Source organism: Dendrobates tinctorius, unplaced genomic scaffold (assembly GCF_039654945.1).
Source record: "Dendrobates tinctorius isolate UK_male_01 unplaced genomic scaffold, ASM3965494v1 ptg000241l, whole genome shotgun sequence".
Classification (NCBI taxonomy): domain Eukaryota; kingdom Metazoa; phylum Chordata; class Amphibia; order Anura; family Dendrobatidae; genus Dendrobates; species Dendrobates tinctorius.
This window is the reverse complement of record NW_027361908.1, coordinates 27,770,237-27,795,176: the sequence shown is the minus strand read 5'-3', so window position 1 is coordinate 27,795,176 and position 24,940 is coordinate 27,770,237. Positions and strand designations below refer to the sequence as shown.

At 43.1% G+C, this 24,940-nt stretch overlaps 1 long non-coding RNA gene across 1 annotated transcript in view; it reads left to right on the top strand.

Annotated features, from left to right (window-relative positions):
* The window catches only part of LOC141060583 (uncharacterized), a 188,334-nt gene that overhangs the window by 119,630 nt on the left and 43,764 nt on the right, over positions 1 to 24,940 (top strand). Inside the window, exon 2 of the long non-coding RNA XR_012222727.1 lies at positions 14,664 to 14,799. This is a non-coding gene — a long non-coding RNA (uncharacterized lncRNA). The remainder of the gene's footprint in view (positions 1 to 14,663; positions 14,800 to 24,940) is intronic.

Genomic DNA, 24,940 nt, shown 5'->3' with positions numbered 1-24,940 from the left:
TCCTAAGCTCCCCTGAGGAAGCGTCCCTGTACTCCTTATGTTCCCTATACAGGCTCCGCACCTGTCGCCGCACGCAAACCTTATGCCCTGACTCGCCCTGAACCTAGTCCCTCGCTAGGGCATTGGCCGGTGCGGAAACTAATCCCACCACTGCACTAGATCACACATAAGGAAAGTCACAAACAGGGGAAAGAGAAAACTTAGCTCTCTCTGTGCAAATGCTCCAGCACAGAGTCCAGCAACCGACTGCAGCCTTCCTCCTGAATAGCTGCCACCAAGTTCAGTAAGCGCTGCAAAGAACTCCCTTTGGTGACTCCTTCCACATCAGGACTCAGATTGAGCTGAGCAATCTCTCCAGCTCCTTCCATCACCAAGGTTGGTTGCAAATGAACAACTATCACCAACAATGATTGAATACCCTGAGACTCATTTATAGAGCCTCACACCTGATTTATAATTACAATTAAACCTACCACTAAGGTGCGATACCACTCCCCACCACCGGGCAACCCAGAATGAAAGACACCACGTGTGATACTTCCAATGGCCACCGGGGGCAATCACGTCACACATTGCACTTGACAAAGTAAAAAAAATTCACTTTGTCCAATTTAAAACTGTCAGGTCATGACAGTTACCTGCTGTTTATCCTGGATACCAGCGTGCTCGCGCTGGGAGCTGGTATACAGGGTAAACAGCGGGTAACTTAGCGTGCGCGGCGCTTAGTTACCCACTGTTTACCTTGGATACCAGCTCCCAGCGTGAGCATGCTGGTATCCAGGATAAACAGCAGGTAACTAAGCAACGCGCGCGCTTAGTTACCCGCTATTTACCCTGGATACCAGCTCTCAGCGTCTGCTTACAGCACGGGGAGCTCGTTGATCGATGGCCTCCCGCTGCCTCACGCGATGCGTGCTGGCCAGCGGGAGACCAACGATCAAAAAATGGCCCAGGACATTAGAGCACGATCAGCGATACCCGGCGGGGGGCCGGTCGCTGATGCATGTCACACACAGCGAGATCGCTGTTGCATCACAAAATCAGCGATCTCGCTAGTGATGTCGCTGTGTGTGATGGGGCCTTAAGAGCTTATACTCTACAAGAGAGACAGTACCAAGTTGACCATAAGAGTTTACACAAAACAGAAAAGCGGACACTGATGACCTTAAGTGCTTACATTCTACATGAGAGAGAAAGCACCCTGTTGACAATAAGAGTTTACACAAGACAGAAGAGAGTGAAAGATAGAGAGGACACTGCTGACCATAATAGTTTACACTCTACAGAAGAGAGAGACTTACTCAGTGACTCTGGAGATGGAAAATGATTCTGCCATACAAACTGTGCTCCACTGTGACCTGTGATGGCCCGGGTACTGTATATGGTAAGATTATCCACTAGCCATCATAGCTGCAGACCATTATGGGCAGGCCCATGCAAATAGGTGAAAAGAAAGTAATCCACTATTTTTTTTTTTTTTGCATAACACAAATTGAATCTCAAAATGTTTGGACTTCTTTGCAACGATGAAGTTCAGGAACTTCAACTCAATCTGCTCGTCTTTATTGGCATGCTATCAAAACTTTGTGTGAAGGGGTAAGCTGCCTAGCTAATTTCAATAGCTAAGACAGGTCTCTCATTTATAATGATTTATGCTTAGATAGAAAAAGGGTCTGGTTTAGCTACAGAAATGAGTCAGACAAATTTTTTCCCACATTTCTCTAATGACAAGACCTGACATAGGAAAGGCTTTTTGATGAGAATAGGGCTAGAAGTACAGCTACTAGGACCCAGGAGCATTGGTGAAATGGGGACATTTGTGGAGTTTTGTGACTATAAGTGTATTAGTAAGTTATACTTCATAGAAAAAGGAAAGTCCAGCTCAAGGAGTAAACTCCAGAATTTTCTTTATTTATTTCATTAAAATACAAGCATGGCTCCTATAGTCATCATTGCGGTTTTTACCCTGACATGGGATAGCCGCATAGAGAGTGCCCTGAAGGTTCCTTGCTCGGACCTTGCTGCAGCATCAATGAGGGGTGAGCTGAACTAAATCCTTTTTTCTCCAATTAGTAAGTTATACATAATTACATCAGACGAAGATATTTTTAAAAATGTCATCCCTTTATAACACTGCTTTACTGTGATACTACATAAATAATTCATAGAAAATAGATGCATGTTTTCTTCATATTATAGCAGCAACAAATGCACAATATTGCATGCACCATATAGGAATGGATCGCTGAGGAATCACCACCTCCTGCACCCCATATTCCAAGAAATACGATACATATAATAAGAATGATGTATTGGTTGATATTTTGACTAAAATACGCAAGCTCATTCAAAGTCAGGAGGAATTCTGGTTTTGTTGATTTCATTATATGGCCATTAAATTCATCAATATTGTTTATAAAAATGTTTAGCATAAAACCTTGATCTAAGCAGTAAACCATTTTCTGATTACTGTATACTTTCTCCTTAATTGACTCCTAAGAAAAATATACATCAGCCGAAAGGGCTCCTAACAGGAGAATCCAACAGAGAAATTTGTCCATAGTCAAGTGATCAAGTTGACACTAAGGAACTGTGATGTACCAACTATTGATATTCTCATAGATAGGTGTGTATCGCACAGACAAAAGTCTGCTGCAATCTGATTCCAGGACAGGTTGCTGGGTCTTTTAGTCCCACATGCCTATATTTTTAGTATAGGGCTTGATTTAGGGTTATCCAGAAGTGATGGGTTGGACTGGTTAACCACACACCTTCCAAGGGGTGTGCTCCTATGACATCAGGAAGGTCCTATATGTCTTCCTGGATGCCCCACAAGCAGGAAGACCATGTGTGAGACTAGAGCTGGCTTGTGCTCCTGAGAGTCCAGGGAGCACTGAGGGTCGGAACTACAGACAGGACCTATATGAATCCAGGCTAGGAAAACCCAAGCAACAGTTAAGCAGGTAACCCAGAGCCTGGGGAACTGTGTGTTTGGCTCCAGACAGAATACTGATGGAGCAGAGCCCTGTTATGGACACTGTTATTTTGTTTTGCCAGAGCTGAAAGCTGTTTACTTTGTGTTTGTACTGCTGGGGTTTATCGAGCAATAAACCTGCATGGACTTTTAAAGAATGAGAGTATTGCTGTATGTTTTATTGCTGCCAAGTGAGTACACCCCAACCTGCTAGTGATCGCTATTTCACAGAACTCACAGTCTGAAAAGGGCCAAGCCAAATAATCATCCACAGCAAAACCTGATCCTTTCTCAGAATACTATAGTGGAGTCAAAATTGGGTCATCTCTTGTTAGTAGCATAAATCCTTGACGCAAGCGTTACTTTAAATTGTAAAAACCATAAAAATACCTAAAAGCTTCATAAGTTTTAGAGAATAATAAGAATCTACATAAATCAACATTTACCAGTGTATTACTCAGTGCACAGGCTGAGTATACAGTGAGGAAAAAAGTATTTAGTCAGCCACCAATTGTTCCACTTAAAAAGATGAGAGACCTGTAATTGACATCATAGGTAGACCACAACTATGAGAGTCAAAATGAGAAAACAAATCCAGAAAATCACCTTGTCTGATCTGGCAAGATTTATTTTGCAAATTATGGTCACCTATTTGGTCACCTAAAAACATGCAAGATTTCTGGCTCTCACAGACCTGTAACTTCTTTAAGAGGCGCCTCTGTCCTCCATTTATTACCTGTAGTAGTGGCACCTGTTTGAACTTGTTATCAATATAAAAGACACTTGTCCACAACCTTAAACAGTCATACTCCAAACTCCACTATGGTGACGACCAAGTTTCCTATCGAAGAACACCAGAAACAAAATTGTAGCCCTGCACCAGGCTGGGAAAACTGAATCTGCAATAGCCAAACAGCTTGGTGTGATGAAATCAACTGTGGGAGCAATAATAAGAAAATGGAAGACATACAACACCACTGATAATCTCCCTCAATCTGAGGCTCCACACAAGATCTCACCCGTGTGTGGTCAAAATGATCACAAGATGGGGAGCAATAATCCCAGAACCACATGGGAGGACCTAGTGAATTACTTGCAGAGAGCTAGGACCACCATAACAAAGGCTACCATCAGTAACACACTACGATACCAGGGACTCAGATCCTGCAGTGCAAGATGTGACCCCCGGTTTAAGCTAGTACATGTCCAGGCTCGTCAGAAATTTGTTAGAGAACATTTGGATTATCCAGAAGAGTATTGGGAGAATGTCATATGGTCTGATAAAACCAAAGTAGAACTGTTTGGTAGAAACAATACTCGTCATGTTTGGAGGAGACAGAATGCTGATTTGCATCCAAAGAACGCCATACCTACCGTGAAGCATGGGGGTGGCAACATTATTCTTTGGGGCTGCTTCTCTGCAAAGAGACCAGGATGACTGATCCGTGTACATGAAAGAATGAATGGGGCAATGTATCGTGAGATTTTGAGTGCAAACCTCCTTCCATCAGCAAAGGCATTGAAGATAAAATATGGATGGGTCTTTCAGCATGATAATGACCCAAGCACTTTGCCAGGGCACCGAAGGAGTGGCTTAGTAAGAAGCATATGAAGGTCCTGGCGTGGCCTAGCAAATCTCCAGATTTCAACCCCATAGAAAACCTTTGGAGGGATTTGAAAGTCCATGTTACTCAGTGACAGGCGGAAAACATCACTGCTCTAGAGGAGATCTGCATGGAGGAATGGGCCAACATACCACCAACAGTATGTGCCATCCTTGTGAAGACTTACAGAAAACGTTTGACCTCTGTCATTGCCAACAAAGGATAAATAAAATATTGAGATGAACTTTTGTTAATGACCAAATACTTATTTTCCATCATAATTTCCAAAATAAATGTTGCCAAATCAGACAAGGTGATTTTCTGGATTTGTTTTCTCATTTTGACACTCATAGTTGTGGTCTACCTATGATGTCAATTACAGGCCGCTCTCATCTTTGAAGTGGGAGAACTTGCACAATTGGTGGTTGACTAAATACTTTTTTCCCCACTGTATCGTCCATAAAAGTGAAGAAGAGCTGTCACTGTAGACCAGACAAGACATTGAATCATAGTAAGGCAAATCAAATTGCACATCTCTGGTTTGCACAAATCTTTAGAGTCCTGTGCACCATGAACGTCAAGTAAAAGTAGAGGGAAAAATGTGAGTGGCTCTATTCTACCCATACCTGATATAAAAAATGGCATTATATTTGTCAATGTGTAAGTTGATGGAAGTGATTTTTTTGTGTGACTTATGTTTTGAGATTAACCTATGCCTTAAACTTGACTTCTTCTCGTCTTTGTGAGCCCTAAGTGGCATTTATGTAGGATGCTTATTGTACCTGCATTTCTATATCTACAATGAACGCTCTCTTTTGTAATTTTTTTATATATATGCTACATTTAAGTATCTATGGTGTCCCCTACCTCATCTGTTTGACCCTATTACCGAGTGCATACTTTTTAAGTCATTTGACATTTTTTTGCACCTCATGGTGCGTTCCATTACCCTGATATGACGTGCCGCCGATGTCTGCACACTTATTGACAGTTTGCGTATACCGGAAACAGAAAGTGATGCAATAGATGAGTGCCACGTAGTGGCTTCTTATGCTCCACCATGCGGGTCACAGAGGTGACACCCAGAACTTGAGAGAATGACATGAGCATAAGTCTGGCTAGCACTTCTTAAAAGGCATATTGGGTGAATGCGGTAGCCGTCAATTATGTCCTGTTAACCACAGATAGCAGCAGGACTTTTTCTTAACTGGCTATTTGCATTATAGAAGTATTCCTGAGCTCCTGATGAACCCTATTAAGTAGAAATGCATCAGGTGAATACTAAAAACCTGTGACTGAACCTTCATGGATCATTCAACAATACTCAGATGTTTTTTGTCGCAGTGGTCAGCCATCTTCTTTGGTTGAGATTAATCCTGTTTATTCTTGCATTTTAGGCTAGGTTCACATTTGCACTTGATTCTGCATCGTATCATCCGCATTCCCAAACGCATGCAAAAACGCATGCAAATGCATGTTAACGCAGCGTTTTTTATCTGCATTATCTTACGCATGATGGCAAAAAAAATGCAGCGTTTACATGTGGGTATATGCGGTTGTGCATTCATTTGCGTTTTTTTATGCGCATGCATTAGAAATTTCCAATTTTTTCCAGTAACTTTGCCTTGACATCAGACACGCAGTAGGCATGTCTCATGGTATTTCTATACAGTATACAGTATATAGACACACTGCACTGAGGAAATCCTCATCTTTAGCTGCTGTATCTAGCTGCAAGATGGATCTTGACCTGGACAGCTTCTTAGAAGATCTGGATTTACAACTGAAGTTGGCTGCTGCTTTTGCTTGTCAAGAACACAGAAGAAGAGAAAGACTCAGAAGGTAACGTCGTCGCTATTGGCAACACCCCATCCTTGAATTCAGAGAGAATTGTGGAGCCTACCACTCTTTATACAGCAAGCTGCAGCAAAACCCAGAGAAGTTTTTTGACTACACGAGGATGTCTCAACAGAGCTTCCATGACTTGCTGCTACGTGTCCAAGGATCCATCAACAGGCAGGACGCACAGCTCCACCGAGCAATTCCTGCTGAGGAATGACTCTTGGTCACCCTGAGGTACTTATTGTTGAAAAAGAAACTCCTGTCACAAATAACCCTAACCCTACCCTATCCCTAACCCTAAGCAGAGTACTGATTTTTGCTTTTCATTTTCTTTTCCACAGATTCCTGGCTACTGGAGAGACATTGTCATCATTACATTTCCAATTCCGGATTGGTGTATCCCCCCTTTCTGGGATTATTGTAGACACTTGTCGTGCTTTAGTTGGCATTCTGTGGCAAGAACTCCTCCCCCAACCCACAAGTGATCTCTGGATTGAAAATGCTTCCAAATTCCAGGAAATTTGCAATTTTCCTAACTGTGTGGGGGCTGTGGATGGCAAGCACATTAGTATTATGAAACCAGCTGGAAGTGGAACAGAGTACTTTAATTATAAAAGATATTTTTCCATTGTTCTAATGGCTATTGCAGATGCCGATTGTAGATTTATTGCTGTGGACATTGGCTCATTTGGACGAGGCAATGACTCGCAGATGTTCAAAAACTGACATGGGCCAATGTCTGTATGGGAATGATTTCAATTTTCCGCCGCCACGACCTCTGCCCAACCCTGATGAACCGCCAATCCCTTTGTTTTTGTTGGTCATGAGTCGTTCGAAATGTGTGTCAACCTCATTAAACCATACTCAAGTCGGAACTTAAATCACACAAAAAAAATTTCAACTACAGACTGACAAGTGCACGAAGAACCGTGGAGTGTGCATTTGGATTACTGGTATCGAAATGGCGCATTTTGTGTACATCCATTAATCTAAAAATTGACACTATGATGAGGTTGTGAAAGCATATGTTGCTCTGCACAACTACATCATGGTGTTGTTCTGCACAACTACATCATGGTAAAAGAGCGACCAAGCTTACAACCTGAGGAACCTGTTACATTGCATGATTACTAATTTCACCCTCTGAGAACCACAGTGGAAGTTGCTCAGGTGAGGGATAAGTTTGCAGCTTACTTTGTTTCAGATAATGGATGTGTGGCATGGCTAGACAAAATGATTTAAGCCACTAAGTTAAATGCACCTGTTATGTTTTGCACCTGTTATGTTTAAACCATACCTGTAATGTCAAATATTAACATATCTGTTATGTTTAAATGTACCTGTGATGTCAATATGTAATGTAAAAATGTACCCCTAATGTTTGCTGAGTTAAATATAAACTACCTCCCCTCAAAAAATAAAGTGCATTTGTGCCATACCTTACCTCAAAAATAAAGTGTGTTTGTGTCGGCGGCAGCGCATAAAGATAAAAAAAACACAAGATATAGTGCTAACAAAATACAACTTTTATTTTCAACACTTTTATAACCTTTATTTTCAATACTTTTGCAAAAAAAATGGTTAAGGTTGGGGTGATTTGTTTTTTCTTTGGGGTTTATGTGAGGGTGAAATGGGGAGGACCTTGGGGGTGTGGAGCTATGAGGATTGGGTGGTAGTTGATGAGGAAGGGGTTACAGGGGAAGGGTCTACAGGGGAAGGGGCAACAAATTGAAGGATTGGATCAGGGATGGCAGTGGAAACTTTGGGGATAGATGACAAAGTGGAATCATGGGAATCGATAGACAAACTGGAAGGAACAGACAGAGACACAAGGGAAGGTAGTGACAAATTGGTAGGTGACTGTGGAGATGTTGTGTTCTAGGTGGGCAAATTTTTTTAGCTCCTGTTGTGGTCCTGATGACAAGAATTTTTTTTTTGGACCTTGCTTTCCTTGGCTGAGTGGGAGTGTAGGGCTCTGTAGCAGTCATCTGGCATGATGCTGGACTGGGCTGCATTGTGGATACTGCTGGCTGCAGGGGTGCTGTAGTGGGCATGGGTGCTGGAATGGGCAGGGGTGCTAGAATGGGCAGGGGTGCTGGACTGGGTAGGGGTGCTGGACTGGGCAGCATCATTGATCCAGCTGGCTGCATGGGTGCTGGACTCTGGAGCATGGTGGATGCTACCGGCTACAGGGTTGAAGCACTTGGCAGCGTGGTCGCTCGGTGAACTGGAGGTGGTGGCGGATAGTTCGGTGCTGTGGGAGCTGGATAGTAGATTGGCTGCTGGTAATATCCTCTGGCCTGTTGCTTGTAGGATTGTGGCTGCTACTGAAACTGCTGTTGCTGCTGTTGCTGTACTGCATGGCTGTAAGCAACCTGGCAGGCTTGCATGACATTCAGCTGGAGTTGAGGTGAAATGTTTTCCAACATGCTCTGCTCAATTGCAGAAAAAAAATGTCGCCTGGTCTCTCAAGGTCGGCTTCCTGGAGGTCAAGGAGTTTGTTGACTTCCTTGAACCAACTCTTCACTCTGTCAGTAATCAGCCTAATCCCATCCTGGACCGAGCTTAATTGCAGAAACTCGGGCATGCCTGACCTCTCCCAGGCCCTCTGCCACTGATGAGAAGACCCAGCAAAAGCAGAGGCAGAGGGCTGGGAGAGAGGAAAACCTGATGGACCAGCTGCCTGTTCCCCAGCCTGTGAAGCCTGCAAGGTTGCTCCATTGCTGGTGGATGACTGGGACTGTGTCTGTTCAGTGGTTGGTAAATGAGGGGCCACTTCAACCGAGGATGATCTGGGTTGTGTGTTGCTGCACCAGGTTCTGTTGGGAAATGAGAAAAACATTAGTGCAAAATTCAAGGTTGTGTTGTGCTGCTCCTGGTTCTGTGTGTTAAAAAAAATTAAACATTAGTAAAAAGAAAAAAAAAATTATATACCTACATTCACTGAGCAAGCGCCGGCCTCAGAAAGGCAGGGTCCCGGTGGTACTTGTGTTTGCAGAACCTTGCAACAGAACCACTTCGAACCCGAACCTCCTCTCTCATGTCCTTGTTGAAGCAGTCCTTCATTGAGCACCAATGGATTTTGATTTGCTTCACTGTGAATAAGAAAAAAAAATAAAAAACAATGCACATCCATTCACAGGTTCACTGCCGATCCAGACCACATTGCAATACTTAACAAAATCAGTTCTGGCTCATGGCGTTGCACGGTCCCAACCAGGCAGCAGCGATGTTGCCACTTCTTCCCAGAGCCATCAAATCACCTCATTGTCGGAGTGCTGACGGTCACGGGTGTCCCACAACGGTACTCACTCTTGCACAAGGAAGATTAGTTGCTCGTTGTCTATATCCAGTGTGGCTTCTTCCCATTCCGAAGCCTAATAAAATAGAAAAAAAGAATTTTAAGTAAAACTCTAAAAAAATTGTATTACAACTCTGATAAAAAGAATACTTACACCCCGTCTTTCCTCCTGAGACACATGAGCCCGACCACCCTAGGAAGAATCCATTCCACTGGACTGCTCCTGCTCTTCATCACTTCCAGGTAACGGTAAAGAAATTAAATTATTTAACACATGTGGCGTATTGCCAGTCAATACATACCAATCAGTATAACAAATGTGATTAAATAATCTTTGTCCGGTCCACCCTTGGTAGAAGTCTGTTCTTCACTTGAGGACATTTTGAAGAGCAGGCAGCAGTCAAGTGAAACACTACAGAATAGAACAGAAGAAAAATTAAACTTGTAAAGATCCAAAAACAATATAGACCAAAAAAAAAGGACAACAATACTTTCACTACAGACAGTAGTCCAACACCACAGCAGTCACCACAGGCCAAGGACAGACAGCAGCAACAGGAGACAACCACAGCACCAGGAGACGCCCAGGAGAACACTGCTGCACCAGGAGACACCCACTGCGCCAGAGAGAATCGGCCAGTCTACAAGGAACGGAAAAAGAATTCAGAGAGACAGACATTTCCAAAGCCTCTATACTTACATAGACAGAGTTGTCCTCACCACGACAGAAAGCTGCACCAGGAGATGAAATGGAGAAAACCGCTGCACCAGGAGACAACCACTATCTTCTTTTGGCCTTGCTAACTATGTTACCTAAAAGGAATATTATCAGCTCCATTTGAGGTGGTATATAAAGGAATGGTGACTTACCATTTGAAGATAATTATATGCACCCATCTTATTCTATTCACTCATTAATGAGTACTGCGCATTGATTGGCATTGAGATAACTGAATTTACTATATATCTCGCCATGTGATTAATTGTTGAGTGGAATTTATTGATCTGTTTTTATAGTAACAAAGTCTATTTCTTGTTGGGTATCTCCTAGACTTTTTTAAACTTGTTAATTAAAAGTTATTTTTTAATCATTACTGCTAGTGTTGAGCATTCCGATACCGCAAGTATCGGGTATCGGCCGATACTTGCTGTATCGGAATTCCGATACCGACTTCCGATATTTTTTCAATATCGGAATTCGGCATCGGAATCGGAAGTTCAGTTGATTGACGGCCTGACGTCATCATGATGCGCGGTGTGTGCGCATCATGATGCGCCGTCATTTCGGGCCTTCCGGGGGTCTCTGCCGGCCTGCCGGGGGGCTGTGCCGGCCTGCCGGGGGGCTGTGTGGACTGCCCGGGGTCTGTACCGGCCTGCCGGGGGGCTGTGCCGGCCTGCCGGTGGTCTGTGCACCCTGTGGGGGTCTGTACCGGCCTGCCGGGGGGCTGTGCCGGCCTGCCGGGGGGCTGTGCTGATGTCCGGGGGTCTGTGCAAGCATCGTCCGATGGGACTACAAGTCCCATCGGGCGATGCCTGCTACCATGACAGTGATTGACACATTAGCCAATGATGGGACAGTAGTAGTCCCATCATCCGGCTAATGTGTTAAATGTTAAAAAAAAAAAAAAAAAAAATACTACATACATACTACATGCATGCTACATACATACTACATGCATGCTACATACATACTACATGCATGCTACATACATACTACATATATACTACATACATACTACATACATACTGCATGCTACATACATACTACATACATACTACATGCATGCTACATACATACTACATATATACTACATACATACTACATACATGCTACATACATACTACATGCATGCTACATGCATGCTACATACATACTACATATATACTACATACATACTACATACATGCTACATACATACTGCATGCTACATACATACTACATACATACTACATGCATGCTACATAATACTACATATATACTACATGCATGCTACATACATACTACATGCTACATACATACTACATACATACTACATACATGCTACATACATACTACATACATACTACATGCATGCTACATACATACTACATGCATGCTACATACATACTACATGCATGCTACATACATACTACATGCATGCTACATACATACTACATACATACTACATGCATGCTACATACATACTACATGCTACATACATACCACATATATACTACATACATACAATACATTCATACAATACATACATAGACATACAGTACATATAACATAGAGTAACATACTTACCAATACTTGTCACATTGTTCCCCGAAGCCATTGTCTTTTCCGGGATAAATATTAACATAACAAACCACAAAAATACTCACCCACGATCCGAAGCAGTCCACGAGTGTGTCCCACGACGATCTTGGGTAGAGAACTGCAGCATCAGATGATGCTGCCGTTCTCTACGGGCTGCAGGAATCCAATGACGGAAGGTAGGTATCCTTCCGCACTGTATTCCTCCGCCACTTAAAAAAAAAAAGTCCCTAGTCTCACTTTATGCCATTGCTGTGTGGGAAATTCCCACACAGCAATGGCATAAAGTGAGACTAGGGACTTTTTTTTTTTAAGTGGCGGAGGAATACAGTGCGGAAGGATACCTACCTTCCGTCATTGGATTCCTGCAGCCCGTAGAGAACGGCAGCATCATCTGATGCTGCAGTTCTCTACCCAAGATCGTCGTGGGACACACTCGTGGACTGCTTCGGATCGTGGGTGAGTATTTTTGTGGTTTGTTATGTTAATATTTATCCCGGAAAAGACAATGGCTTCGGGGAACAATGTGACAAGTATTGGTAAGTATGTTACTCTATGTTATATGTACTGTATGTCTATGTATGTATTGTATGAATGTATTGTATGTATGTAGTATATATGTGGTATGTATGTAGCATGTAGTATGTATGTAGCATGCATGTAGTATGTATGTAGTATGTATGTAGCATGCATGTAGTATGTATGTAGCATGCATGTAGTATGTATGTAGCATGCATGTAGTATGTATGTAGTATGTATGTAGCATGTATGTAGTATGTATGTAGTATGTATGTAGCATGTAGTATGTATGTAGCATGCATGTAGTATATATGTAGTATTATGTAGCATGCATGTAGTATGTATGTAGTATGTATGTAGCATGCAGTATGTATGTAGCATGTATGTAGTATGTATGTAGTATATATGTAGTATGTATGTAGCATGCATGTAGCATGCATGTAGTATGTATGTAGCATGTATGTAGTATGTATGTAGTATATATGTAGTATGTATGTAGCATGCATGTAGTATGTATGTAGCATGCAGTATGTATGTAGTATGTATGTAGTATATATGTAGCATGCATGTAGTATGTATGTAGCATGCATGTAGTATGTATGTAGCATGCATGTAGTATGTATGTAGTATGTATGTAGCATGCAGTATGTATGTAGTATGTATGTAGTATATATGTAGTATGTATGTAGCATGCATGTAGTATGTATGTAGCATGTAGTATGTATGTAGCATGCATGTAGTATGTATGTAGCATGTAGTATGTATGTAGCATGCATGTAGTATGTATGTAGTATTTTTTTTTTTTTTTTTTTTTAACATTTAACACATTAGCCGGATGATGGGACTACTACTGTCCCATCATTGGCTAATGTGTCAATCACTGTCATGGTAGCAGGCATCGCCCGATGGGACTTGTAGTCCCATCGGACGATGCCTGCACAGACCCCCGGAGCCTGCACAGACCACCGGCAGGCCGGCACAGCCCCCCGGCAGGCCGGCACAGCCCCCCGGAGCCTGCACAGCCCCCCGGCAGGCCGGCACAGCCCCCCGGCAGGCCGGCACAGCCCCCCGGAGCCTGCACAGACCACCGGCAGGCCGGCACAGACCACCGGAGCCTGCACAGACCCCCTGGCAGGCCGGCACAGCCCCCCGAAAGGCCCGTACAGACCCCAGAGAGGCTGTACAAGGGCAGGAAAGGGTTTTTCTTATTCCGATACCGGAAGTCCCATAGACTTGAATGGGACTTCCGGTATCAGAATCGGCGATACCGATACTTTTTTTAAAGATCGGCCGATACCATCCGATACGATACTTTGAAGTATCGGACGGTATCGCTCAACTCTAATTACTGCTGTTTCTCATTGTTAATAGAGCTGGATTTATTCCTTCACTAAATAATATTGGCTATTTTTTTTATTGTGATATTACAAAAATAATTAATAGAAAATAGATGAATGTTTTCTTCATAGTATAGGAGCAACAAATGCACAATATCGCATGCACCATATAGGACTTATATATCAGGGATGGATCGCTGTGGAATTAGCAAAACTCCTCCTGCACCTCATAGTCCAAGAAATACGATATATATAATAAGCATGAGGTATTGGTTGATATTTTGGCTGAAATGCGCAAGCTCGTTCAAAGTCATAAGGAATGCTGGTTTTATTGATTTCAGTATATGGCCATTAAATTCATCAATATTTTTATAAAAATCTTTAACATAAAACCTTGATCTAAACAATAAACCATTTTCTGATTACACTTTCTCCCTAACTGCCTCCTAAGAATAATATACATCAGCTAAAAGGGCTCCTAACAGGAGAATCCAACAGTGAAATTTTTCCACGGTCAAGTGATCAAGTTGACACTAAGGAACTCAGAGACTGAAAAGGGATGGAAGCTAGCCAAACAAGCAACCACAGCAAAACCTGAGCCTCTCTCAGAATACTGTAATGAAGACAAAATTGGGTCATCTCTTGTTAGTAGCATAAATCCATGAACCAAGTGTTACTTTAAATAGTAAAAACCATAAGAATACCTAAAAGCTTCATAAGTTTTAGAGAATAATAGTTATTTACGGTACATAAATCTTCATTTATCAGTGTATTACTCAATACACAGGCTGAGAAGATCGTCCATAAAAGTGAAGAAGAGCTGTCATGGTGGACCAGATAAAACAGTGAACCAGGGTGACACAAATCAAACTGCACATCTCTAATTTGCACCATGAATGTCAAGTAAAAGTAGATCGAAAAATGTGAGTGGTTCTATTCTATCCATACCTGACATGAAAAGTGGCAGTGATGTTTTGTGTGACTTATTTATAAAGAACGCAAGCGCAGACATAATGTTGTCACAATATATGGAAGTGAATTAGTCCAGTTTGAACTTAGTTGTTGGGTGAAATAGAACAACTTTTAATACACGTGATCCAAAAAGTCTATTTAGTCTACTGTGCTATAAATTTTGTATATCATGTAACATATTATTTGATGCCTAAATTATCCTAAATTTAAAACCAGAAGTAATTCTCTATTTCCTACTAAGCACTTGTACAGTATAATTAAGGTGCATTTATATACGCCGAAAGTCAAGAATAAGCAATCCTAGGAACTGAAATATTTATTACCAAAATCTAAATATGGACTCAGTTTTCGGTACATAATGAATTAATCATTGTGTTCCCATTCAACCTATTTTAAAATCTGCACTGAATTGCAGCTAGCACTCCACTAATGATGACCCCTTATGGTTCTCTTTACTCTCCATTGTCACTGGATACATCTTACAGCAATTTTAATGCTTTCAGTCAAGCATGTTCAGATGGACCTAATGACCCTGTCTAATAAAACATCTAACAGCCAGGTTGTAGTTTAGCTGCACTATACTGAAGATCCCACTGATATTAGCTTCATTTGTACCTAATGTCCCTAAGTCATGAAATAAATATGCATCTATGACTGTCTGATAGAAAATCCCCCAAACACTCTCATGACATCCTCATTGCTCTGACAGCCAAGTTGCAGCACAGCCCAGCCATGCTAACGTCAGGTCTGCTATACATGTAGTGGTGAGCATCATCATGCTTTGAATATTCATATGAACCACCAATGAAAGGTGAAGTTTGCAAATCATAATAAACATTGGTCAAATAGTGAGTCACACTCTCTGCATTCATAACTATTAATGATTAAGTTATCCATATAAATAAAAAATGTCTTTGTTTAGATGGTTTTATCTTTACCAGGAAGCATATAGGTCAGCAGATAGAAGAGCCTGAAACACTAAATAGCAAATGTTGCTGGGAAATTTAGTTTTAGCAGATAAGAAAAGAACCATCCTTTCAGCTATGTGAAGTTGAATGCACAGAGGGGCAGAAGGAGATGAAAAATACACAAAAAGGCATTAAAATATATGAAAATCGCAGAAAGCCGCAAGAAAGAAACTTCATATTGAGCTTGTACTGTATGTTAACAAGAGTCATGCAGATACCGTGCTTTGTAAAATTATTCCCATTCTGGGGAAAAAATTTTAAAAATCATTGTTTTTCAGCAGCACATCATTTTGTGTAAATAGAACATGTGCTGCCGAGACCCATGATATTCTATGTACACAAAACAATCTTGATCATTCTTTGTGCATGAGGTCATGGTTGCCCTCTATAAACAAGCTATTAAATGACTGCATAACCCCAAACTACTCTTATTCCCCATTACCCTCTAGACTGTAAGAGTGTTCCATATAGTATAATGGACCCTCATAGTACTCCATACATCATAATGGCGTCACATAGTGCGCCATACAGTATAATGGTCAGCACACAGTGCTCCTACAGTATAATGGCCCCACATAGTGCTCCATACAGTATAATGGGCCTACGTAGTGCTCCTTACAGTATAATGGCCCCACATAGTGATGCGTACAGTATAACGTGCCCCATATAGTGCTCTATACAGTGTAATGGCCCCACATAGTGCTCTATACATTATAATGGGCCCCACACAGTGCTTCTACAGTATAATGCACCCTACATTTTCCTCCATACAGTATGATGGGACTACACAAAAAAAATACCTCTGCTCGTTCCCCCAATGCTCCAGTCTATTCATGATCTCCCCTCTGTTCAGATCCTCTGCACATCTCATTACAGTGGGTGCATTGTAATGATATCAATGCGCCATCTACGCTGATGCTCCGTCCTCCATCATTACTTTCAACTGTGTTGGTCTGTATAGTTAAAAGTGCGATGCCGGATGAAAGTGCAATGCTGGGGAACTGACCCTGTGTCTTGGGATAAATATTCTCACCCTGTCGGCCAGATCTGTCGCATGGGTCATAGTTTCACATATGTAATATAGAGTAAAGCCCCCGTCACACATAGCGATCTCGCTGCGGAGTCACAAGTTTTGTGACGCAACAGCGATCTCACCAGCGAGATCGCTGTGTGTGACTCTTATCAGCGATCGGCCCCCCTGCCGGGTATCGCTGTTCGTGCTCGAATGGCCTGGACATTTTTTTGATCGTTGGTCTCCCGCTGGCCAGCACGCATCGCTGCGTGTGGCAGGCGGGAGACCAGCGATCAGGGAGCTGGTAACCAAGGTAAACATTGGGTTTCTAAGCGCCGCGCAGTGCTTAGAAACCCTCTGTGTACCTTAGATACCAGCGCGCTGGTGCAGGGAGCTGGTAACCAAGGTAAACAACGGGGGTTTCTAAGTGCCGTGCGGCGCTTAGAAACCCGATGTTTACCTTGGTTACCAGTGCACTGGTATCTAAGGTACAAAGCAACGCGCGCACTCGTCGTCGCTGGTGCTGATCGCTGGTGAAGCTGCCTGTTTGGCAGATCACCAGCGATCATGTAGCGACACACCAGCGATCCTGACAAGGTCATATCGTTGTCGGGATCGCTGGTGAGTCGCTATGTGTGACGGGGCACTAGCCAGGGCACTCCTCAAAGGATCTTTTATTTAACCAAGGAAAGGCTTCACAATAAAACTAGACCAAAGAGATATGAATACAGGATACAATCTAAAATTGCGAAGTAGGAAAGAGATAAAGCAAAATGTAATGTTAATTAGCATGGACAATATTAAATCTACTGATGTTTTATTGCACATGCAAAATAGCTATTTTATTTTATAGTATCTAATTTAATTTATTGCTCTTTAATCTATCTATCTATTGCTATTCTACTACTAAGGGCTACGGCCAGAAAAGCATCAGAATTTTTGATACTTTTTAACTTGTCTAGACTATGAAAACATTTTTAATGGTATGAAATAAAGCAAATAATTTTTATCCAGCCTATATGCCCCGTCACACACAGGGATCTCGCTAGCGAGATTGCTGATTTTGTGACGCCACAGCGATCTCGCCAGCAAGATCGCTGTGTGTGTGACGGGGATCAGCGACCGACCCCCTGCCGGGTATCGCTGATCGTTCTCGATTGGCCTGGGCCATTTTTTGATCGCTGGTCTCCCGCTGGCAGCGAGAGACCAGCGATCAGCGACGCTGGACGCTGGGTTCTAATGTAAACATCTGGTATCCAGGTGCCGCGGCTCCTGGATACAAAATGTTTACCTTGGAAACCAGCGTGTACGCCGCCGGTTTCCAAGGTAAACATCGGGTATCCAGGAGCAGCAGCTACTGGATACCCGATGTTTACATTAGAAACCAGCTTGCTCGCTGGTCCTGATCGCTGGAGGGGCTGTCTATGTGGCAGCTCTCCAGCGATCAGCCTAACGATGTCCCAGCGATCCCATCCATGTCGGATCGTTGGTGGGATCGCTGGGACATCGTTATGTGTAACGAGCCCTTAAGGATCTTTTTCTTTTTTTGTTTCCACTTTATCTGATGGTCAACGGACTTGGCTCCTGGCTGTACTACTAATGAGCAGCCAATTATATATTACACGGTGAGGCCTTTTCCTTATTTCTTTTTCTTTTATCTAATTTATTGTTGTCATTTGTAGATTCTTGCAACCTTTTTGCCGCAGTGTTCATTTTTTTAATTGGATAGCAGTGCCAGGTGGGGTTTTATATTGAATAAGCTTTAAATTGAAAATAAATTTTCAACCATTCAGCACATTTTTCGCTGCACAAAATATAAAACTTCAAAGTTACCTGGGTTAATATTGCAGTCTTTCATCACCCATAACTTATGACTGCGTGATAGTAAAATCATAATAATTTGTACATGTTAATTAGCTGTAATGCAGTTATGATGTTCAAAGAAAATCCCCTCAGCTATGTGTAGCTTTGTGCTGAGGTTGCAGATGAAGTATTGTAAAGAATATAGAGCACAGGTGAAATAGGATGTCCTGATCCCAAGTAAAAGGTAGGCACCAGATGACATGCATGTTTTTTAAAGGTGACACATGTTAAGCACCTGCATATATGTGTGTTCAAAATTCACATATCAGCAGCAACATCCACATTTCATCACACTGAAAGCTTTGATACGGATCACACAGATTTCTCATTGTTCAAGTATTGGGGTTAGGGGTTGAGCTGGTCACGCTTTTCTAGGATGAGAAATGTGTTTCTCTCATCAATATATCGGTACCATTTTTTTTGCTGTTTTTTTTTACATGCACATTGTTTGCTGCCTTGTTTCTTTATAGAGAAGTCAATGGGAAAATAATTGAGGTATGCTGCTTTTGGAAATCAAATGTCAAAAAACCCGGAAAAAGCATTAAATACTTGCCTACTGTCCTGCTGGCTGACAAAATGTGGCTGCAGTGCTTTTTGCCTTAACATAAGGGCATAAGAAAACAATGGGAAAAACATTCAGCATTATTACAAAATAGTCCTAGAAGGGCTTTCTATACCAGGCACAGTTTACAAGCTAGTGGCAGAGCTGTAAAGGTGATCAAATACAGGGACACATTACAAAGTCTGTGTGATTTCTGTTACTGTCATTCTCTACATTGTAGCATTAACCGGCTGCTAGTTCCCTGCAACAATTTTCCACCAGGCCAGTTATTGCGTCTGTCATAGGCCTCATACACAAGACAGAGTCCAGTGGTTCTGTATTGCTGAGACATAGGCAATCTTTCTGCTGAACATACATAGCACCGCAGATTTTCTGCACTGGAAGCAATGCTGCTTAGGGAGAATATAGCTCCATATTTTTACACCAGACATAACATGCCCTTTAGACTGCTATGGATATCATAAAAATTACCACAATTATTAGAACATACAAACCCCTGCTTCTAGGAAAAATCTTGTGATACCTTAGCCCTTTCTTCGTGGGAAAAGGCCTACAGTTCTTGTATGCTGCAGATACTTGTTTGAAATCCAATCCTGTTGGAATATGTTAGGTGCAACAACTCCATTCCTGTCTATGAGTGTTTAGTTGCTAGATTTGTATGCAGTTCATAAAGTTAGAACAAAAAAAAACTCCCAGAGGCTCACACAGGGAGAGCATGTGACTGTATTTCCTGTTTTTCCTGTGTCTGTGTATGAGAGAAGCAGCCTGCTGTAGATGCTGCACAGATAGAGACACAAATGATTTATTTCTGATCTACTAAGCTTATCATATATTGTTCCTGAATAAAGAAGCTCTGTTGTCACATGCTTGGAGAGTATCCTGAATAATCTGCTGCCAACAGGCTATGGGCACAGAGTGACACAGAACCCAAGAGTAACACAGCAACAGAAGCCCAAAGCAAAAGCAGCCCCGAGCAACAGAAAAGATGTTCACTAGCAGCAATCCTGTCAAGTTCTCAGTGCCAAGCCTCATTAACCAGAACTACCAGTCCTGGAAATTCAAGGTGAAGATGCTGCTCATAAGAGAAGGTACGTGGAAATATACTCAGGAACAGGTGCCTCATCCAAAGGCAAACTTGTGTATGAATTCAAGAGAAAAATGCAGTATGTAAGTAGCAGTAATGAATCCAGAGCAGAAACAGCATTAAAGACACTGGAGTTCCCTAAATATAAGAGCAATTTAAAAAAAATATATACTATGGCCATCATAGACACCCTTGCACAAATTGGACTGCCTGTAGCAGCACAGAACCCATTAACCCTGGTCATCTAGTGGCAGAGAAGGAGAAGACATTGATGAAGGACTCATTAAAAAATAGGCCCAATGTAAAGGAGCTGGTCTCCTAGACTTGTAATGCCCATACGCGCAGTGCACGGGCTGACAAACATTTCTCCATGGGGGGTACATTTTTAAAAAATATACTATGAGCATCATAGGCACCCTTGCCAAAAATTGGACTGCCTGTAGCAGCACAGAACACGTTAACGCTGGTTACCTAGTGGTGGAGAATGAGGAGACACTGATGAAGGCCTCAGTAAAAACTAGGCCCAATGTAAAGGAGTGGGTACCTAGACTTGTAGGGCCCATACATGCAGTGCATGGGCTGACAAACATTTCCCCATGGGGGGTAAATTTCTTAAAAATATACTATGGGTATCATAGACACCCTTGCCAAAAATTGGACTGCCTATAGCAGCACAGAACAGGATAACCATGATAATCTAGTGGCGGAGAATGAGGAGACATAATGATAAATCATACTGAAATAAAACAAATAAAAAATGTGAATCCACCTATGAGACAAAATAACAAAAGGGAGGGGCAAACACTGGTTCATAGATATGAAGCCAGAATGTGTTCAACGAGATATGTTTGTCCCTAGCAACAGCTCAGAGACAGGGATATAAATAAAAATATAATATAATAGGATTTCACTATTTTTATATTGGAGAGAAATACACTAGGTCTTAAGAGGATGTTTCACAGACAGGAAAAATGGTAAATATAAGAATAAATGGGAAGAATATATGTACATCTCAGTTTTATGACAGTTCCCCCTGGGGGAGTAACATTTGTTTTGGTTTCAAATTAGTAATGGGCATCATAAAAACACCCTTGACAAAAATTGAGTGACTTTTCACGGAATACATTCACCCTGGTGTTCTACTGATTGTGGATGAAGATAAGGTGGAGGATAACACCAAACGGACCAAATCAGGAAGCAGATACCCATGTGTGGCTGTGAAGAGGTGCATGAGAATACACCTCCACAAAAAAGACAATGTATTTGAGGTTATGTTTCACAGTTTTCATTTGGTGGTGTACAGAAGTCTTGCCAAATCCAGCCCTTGTTCATTTTTATAAGAGTCAGCCTGTCAGCATTGTCAGTTGACAGGCAGATGCGCTTATCTGTTATAATTCGACCAGCGGCACTAAAAACCCGCTCTGACAGAACACTAACAGCAGGGCAGGCCAGGACCACCAAGGCGTAGGGAGCCAGTTCATGCCACGTGTCCAGCTTGGATACCCAATAATTAAAAGGCGCAGAGGAATCCCGGAGGACGTTTGTACGATCTGTAAGGTACTCCCTCACCATCTTCCCAAACATTGCACTTCTTGGGACAGCACTCCTTGCCTCTGTGGCATCACGATGGGAGGGTCAGAGAAAACTGTCGCAGAACTTTGCCATTGTTCCCCTGCCTGAGCTGGATTCTACTTCTGTCTCTCTCGCTTGGACTCCTTGGTTGTACAACAAACTCTGACGTCTGCTGCCAGCATTCTCACATGGTATATTTTTCTGTAATTCCGCTACAAGGGCCCTCTTGTACAGCAACATTTTTGTACACCTCTCTGCCTCTGGAAGAAGAGATTGAAAGTTCTCCTTGTAGCGCGGGTCTAGAAGTGTCAGTCACCAACCTGTAATGAGCATCACCGAAAATTTTTATGATGCGAGTGTCACAGGAAACGTAATGCAACATAAAGTCAGCCATGCGTGCCAGACTGCTAACAGGCAAGACTTCCATGTCCTCACCAACTGAGCGACTGACCATGCTGTCCTCCTCCTCCTTCCTGTCCTCAGGCCATCCTCGCTGAACAGACGGTATGACAGCTGCGCTTGTAGAACCATCTATAGCGCTTGAAAGTAGCTCCTGTTCTTCCTCCTCCTCCTCATTGTCTACCAATCCTCATTGCGAAGACATTAGCCTGGGCAGAGTGTAATCGCCCTGTATGGTTCCTTGCTCCATGTCCTCATGCTCTGCCTGCAATGCATCCTCTTTAATTGAGAGCAGATAGATTTCCAGAATGCTGAGAATCGGGATGGTGACACTAATTATGGCGTCATCACCGCTCACCATCTTGGTGCAGTCCTCAAAGTTCTGGAGGATGGTACATATGTCTGACATCCATGTCCATTCCTAAGGTCTTATGTGTGGAGTCGCAACTAAATATCGATGGCCTTGTTGATGCTGGTAGTCAACAATTGCCCTCTTCTGCTCACAAATCCTTTCAAACATATGCAGTGTAGAGTTCCTACCCGTGGGGACATCACACACCAGTCGGTGAGCCAGAAGCTGCAAATGCTGCTGAAGCACAACAAGGGTGGCTGAAGCTGTAGCTGACTTTCTAAAATGGGTAGACAGCAGCTCTGGGTAGCTTTTGAGAAAACGTTGAACCATGAGGTTAAGCACATGGGCCAGGCAAGGTACGTGTGTTAGCTCCCCTTGCCTCAGAGCTGCCTCCAGGTTCCAGCCATTGTCACACACGACCATGCCTGGCTGTAGGTTCAGCAGTGTCATCCAAATATCTGACTGCTCTTTCAGCACTGTCCACAACTCTTCTGCATTGTGCAGTTTGTCACCTATGCAGATTAGCTTCAGCACAGCCTGTTGCCGCGTGGCTGAGGCAGTGCTGTAGTGCTTCCAGCTTCTGACTGATGTGTTCATTTCAAAGATGGAGGCTGAAGAGGAGGAGGCATTGCAGGATCTGTAGACTGTGGAAGGGTCTGCAATCCTCGGCATGGGGAGGATCCCAAGGTCTGACTGGGTCCCAGCTTCCACTATGTTAACCCAGTGTGCCCTCAGTGAGATGTACCGTCCCTGCCCACAAGCACTTGTCTACGTGTCCGTGGTTAGGTGGACTTTCCCAGTAACAGCATTGTTAAGGGCACAAGTAATGTTGTGGGACACATGCTGGTGTAATGCCGGTACAGCACAACGGGTGAAATAGTGGTGACCGGGGACCGAGTACCTCAGGATGGCCGCCGCTATCAGGTTGCGGAAAGCTTCAAGCTGAATGAGCCAAAAGGCAACATTTTGAGTGAAAGCAGATGAGAAATGTGCAAATTAAGTACTGTGGCCTGTGGGGCATTGGCTGCGTATTTCCGCTTGCATTCCAATAACTGGGGTATAGACAACTGAAGGTTGGGCAGGGACAAGGACATGAACTTGCTTGATGATTGTGCTGGTTGACTGTGGGCAACAACAGGTGCAGGGCTCAAAGTATCTTCACAGGCACGGTGAACTGGGGATTGGCTTGTACGCAAAACAGTGGGAGAAGCAGTGTTGTCACGTGCTGAGAGTGTTCCTGGAGCCTGGGGTTCGGCCCACAAAGTCAGGTGCTTCGCTGCCTTTTGCCTAGTCATGCTGATGGTGGTCAGGCTGGTAGTTTTGCTACCCCTGCTGATGCGGGCATGGCAAGTACTGCAAATGGCCTGTTTGGGGTTATCGGCAGAGTCTTTAAAAAATATCCAGACTCGGGAAGATCTAACAGTTGGAATGGCAACTTCCGTCCTGTTGGTGTTACGGGGAATGAATGCATGCCATCTGTCTGCAGCCACCACACTGCCTCTTCCTGCCTGTTTGGGTGATACACCTCCTTCCCGATGTGTGCTGCTGTCCTCGCTCTGCATGTCCTCCTGCTGGGTTGGGTCAGTCACTATGTCATCTACCACCCCGTCTTCCACATCTGCACCCTGCTCTTCCTCCTGACTTTTCAACAATTGCGCCTCATCATCGTCCACCTCTTGTGACTGTGGCTGCTCAAAGATTTGTGCATCGCTACATGGAATATCATCTTGCCCTGCTTCAAGTGGAGCGGGCAAGAGGCATGAATCTCCAAAAGGAAAACTGAACAGCTCTTTGGAGTGTCCAAGTGTGGGATCAGTTGTCTCAGTGCACTCGGCATGGTGGGAGGAAGGAGGTTCAGGGTGAGTAATATCCGGTCCACACTCATGGCTAATCAGACTTGACCGTGAGGTAGACATGGTGGTGGTGGTGGCTAATAATAATAATATAATACATTTTATTTCTATAGCGCCGACATATTACGCAGCACTTTACATTTCGGAGGGGATTTGTACAGACAATAGACATTACAGCATAACAATAATCACATAGATTATAACAAATACCAAGAGGAATGAGGGCTAAGTGAGTGGAAGCATTATCCGCTATCCAACCAACAACCATTTCACACTGCTCTGGCTTCAATAGTGGTGTGGTGCGGTCCCCTAGAAACTGGGATAGGAAGGTCGTGCGCGAAGATCTGGGTCTTTGCTGTGGCCCACTTTCAGCATGGTCATGGCCTCATCCTCTGCATGCACCATCAGCATCACGTCCACTTCCCCG